Consider the following 3,624-nt stretch of genomic DNA (forward strand, 5'->3'; position numbering starts at 1 on the left):
ACGTTACAACATCCCCAAGCAACATTTGTGGGCGAAGGTGATCAGACATCCTCACCTAAAGAGGGCACAGAAAGGAGTAGGATGAAAATAGAGGGATAGGGAAGGAATGTGTGCACTGGATCACACAGACTTTCTCCACAGGCACTATTTAAAACAAAAGAAGAGCCCTAGAAATGTGCTGCGGTCTCCCTATACTTCCTCATCTTGCCACATGCATAGGTGCCACATGGTTTTGTTTTGTTTTGTATTTTGAGAGGGAGTTTCACCCTTTCGCCCAGGCTGGAGTGAAGTGGAGCAATCTCGGCTCACTGCAACCTCCGCCACCCAGATTCAAGCGATTCTCCTGCCTCAGCTTCCCAAGTAACTGAGATTATAGCACCCGCCACCACACCCGGCTAATTTTTGTATTTTCAGTAGAGACAGGGTTTCTCCATGTTGGCCAGGCTGGTCTCAAACTCCTAACTACCACAATTACCGAATTTAACAAACTGATATTTTTGAATTGCCCTACACTAGAAAGAAACTGAAATAATAATAATTTTAAAATTAAAAATAAATAAATAAGTAAATTCAGACCCAAATAGTTTTACTGAGTTTTCCAGTGTTTAAAAAGGAATTAACACCATTTCTACTCAATATTGTTAAGAAAAAATAAGAGGAAGGAACATTTCCCAATATATTTTAGGAACCTAGTGTTACCCTCAAACAGAATCTGAGAAAGGCAATACAAGGCCTTTCTCTTGTGTGGTGGCTCACGCCTGTAATCCCAGCACTTTGGGAGGCGAAGGCAGATGAATCACACTTGAGGTCAGGAGTTCTAGACCAGGTGATCCACCCGCCTCAGCCTTTCAGACTGTGTACTGTGGCGCTTTGTCTAGTTGAGTGCTGCTATGAGTGATCTAGGGCAAGCAAGCTCAGCATTAGCTGTGAATGAAGCCAAACAATGGACCCCCTTTCAAACCTGCAGAATCAGCCAGGTATAGTGGCTCATGCTGGTCATCCCAGCACTTTGGGAAGCCGAGGCAGGCGGATCACCCGAGGTCAGGAGTTCAAGATCAGCCTGACCAATATTGTGAAATCCCATCTCTACTAAAAATACAAAAATTAGCCAGCTGGGTGCGGAGGTGGATGCCTGTAAACTGGGAGGCAGAGGTTGGAGTGAGATTGTACCACTGCACTCCAGCCTGGGTGACAGAGAAAGACTATGTCTCAAAACAAAGCAAACAAAAAAAACATCTGTAGAATCAAATTAGAATGGGGCCTGAAATACCAGATGATTTCTCTGCACATTAAAGTTTAAGAGGCAATTCTTAGCTCAGTAGATCTCAGCTTATCACATTCTAGTGAGGATTAAATGCCCAATTTGGCTAGGTGCAGTGGCTCATGCCTGTAATCTCAGCACTTTGGGAGGCCGAGGCAGGTGGATCACCAAGGTCAGGAGTTCAAGACCAGCCTGGCCAAGACGGTGAAACCCCATCTTTACTAAAAATTCAAAACTTAGGCCAGGTGCAGTGGCTCACACCTGTAATCCCAGCACTTTGGGAGGCCAAGGCAGGTGGATCACAAGGTCAGGAGATCGATACCATCCTGGCCAAAATGGTGAAACCCTGCATCTACTAAAAATACAAAAAAAAAAAATATTAGGCAGGTGTGGTGGCAGGCGCCTGTAATCCCACCTACTTGGGAGGCTAAGCTAGAGAATTGCTTGAACTTGGGAGGCAGAGGTTGCAGTGAACCAATATCACACCACTGCACTCCAGCCTGGCTACAGAGAGTATCTCAAAAAAAAAAAAAAAAAAAAAGGAAAGAAAAGAAAAGAAATGTGGCCAGACACCATGTACTATTATATTTGCTTTCAGTATCACAGTCTGTCTTCTAAAGAGAGACCTAAACTTTCTTCCCATTACTATAGAGACCCTGCTTTAGATTGGGTGCAGTGGCTTACACCTGTAATCCTAATACTTTGGGAGGCCGAGGTGGGTGGATCACCTGAGGTAAGGAGTTCAAGACCAGCCTGGCCAACATGGTGAAACCCTGTCTCTATGAGAACACAAAAATTAGCCGGGCATGATGGCAGGTGCCTGTAATCCCAGCTACTGGGGAGGCTGAGGTAGGAGAATTGCTTGAACCCAGGAGGTGGAGGTTGCAGTGAGTCAAGATTGCATCATTGCACTCCAGCCTGGACAACAGAGCGAGACTCTGTCTCGCTCTTGTGTCCTTGTATATAGTTTTGTTTTTTGTTTTCGTTTTTTGTTTTTTGTTTTTTGAGACAGTCTCACTCTGTCACCCAGGCCAGAGTGCAGTGGTGTGATCATGGTTCACTGAAACCTTCACCTCCCAGGTTCAAGCAATTCTTGTGCCTCAGCCTTCCTAGTAGCTGCGGTTGCAGGTGTGCACCACCGTGCCCAGCTAATGTTTGTATTTTTAGTAGACACAGGGTTTCGCCATGTTGATGTGGCTGGTCTTGAACTCCTGGCCTCAAGGGATCGACCAGCCTCCACCTACCAAAGTGCTGGAATTACAGGCATGAGAAACTGCACCTGGCTGTATATGTTTATCTATCTACACATCTTATGTCTGTATCTAAATCTACAGAAAAAAGCATCTGAAAACACCCAGAAATTTACTTTCAGTATAGCAGTCTATCGTCAAGTCAGATACCTCGTGTTTAATTTTCTTACCCAAAATGTCACTACTTGAGCAAACAAAACAATAAGATAAGATTCTATTCCTGCCAGGTACATTGGCTCACACCTGTAATCCCAGCACTTTGTGAGGCCAAGGTAGGCAGATCACCTGAGGTTAGCAGTTCCAGACCAGCCTGACCAACATGGAGAAACCCTGTCTCTACTAAAAATACAAAATTAACTGGGCGTGGTTGCATGTGCCTGTAATCCCAGCTACTCAGGAGGCTGAGGCAGGAGAATCACTTGAATCCAGGAGGCACAGTTTGCAGTGAGCCAAGATCATGCCGTTGCACTCCAGCCAGGGCAACAAGAATGAAACTGTCTCAAAAAAAAAAAAAAAAAAAAAAAAAGATTCTATTTCTATGTCACGTGTTTGAAAATAAAAGCTCTAAAATTGAGGGAAGCTTTAAAAAGAATTATTTCTCATTTGCAAATTTGTGTTAAGGCCTTCAAGCTGAGGCTAGTTTATCCATGTTTTCATGTTCACCAGAATAAAAAAGGCCATTTTTGACTTGGCAATAAATGACTCTCATGGCCTTAATGCATTTTTGCTAACAAACGTGAGCAATAAAAACCAATTCTTTATCTGAAAACATTAAATGCAGCAAGATGCAGATCAGAGCATACCTCCATTTGTGTATTCTTATGGATAAAATTTAAAGGGCAAATAAGATTTTTGCATTTATTGACATTTATCTTTACATTGCTGTAAGTAGAAAAACACCTGTATATCCTTTGACCTGTATCTTTATTCTGTATGCATATGGAAAAAATGATAGCTAGATCTGTATGTAGATATACATAGGTAGATAAATAAATGCATACATATAGAATTATATGACTTTGCCTATGTAGATATTTATGTATACAAAAGATATTAATCAACAAACATTTTAAATTCCCCAGCCTACACTGAGGATGCAGATATAAGCTTACT

Source organism: Piliocolobus tephrosceles, chromosome 21 (assembly GCF_002776525.5).
Source record: "Piliocolobus tephrosceles isolate RC106 chromosome 21, ASM277652v3, whole genome shotgun sequence".
Lineage (NCBI taxonomy): Eukaryota > Metazoa > Chordata > Mammalia > Primates > Cercopithecidae > Piliocolobus > Piliocolobus tephrosceles.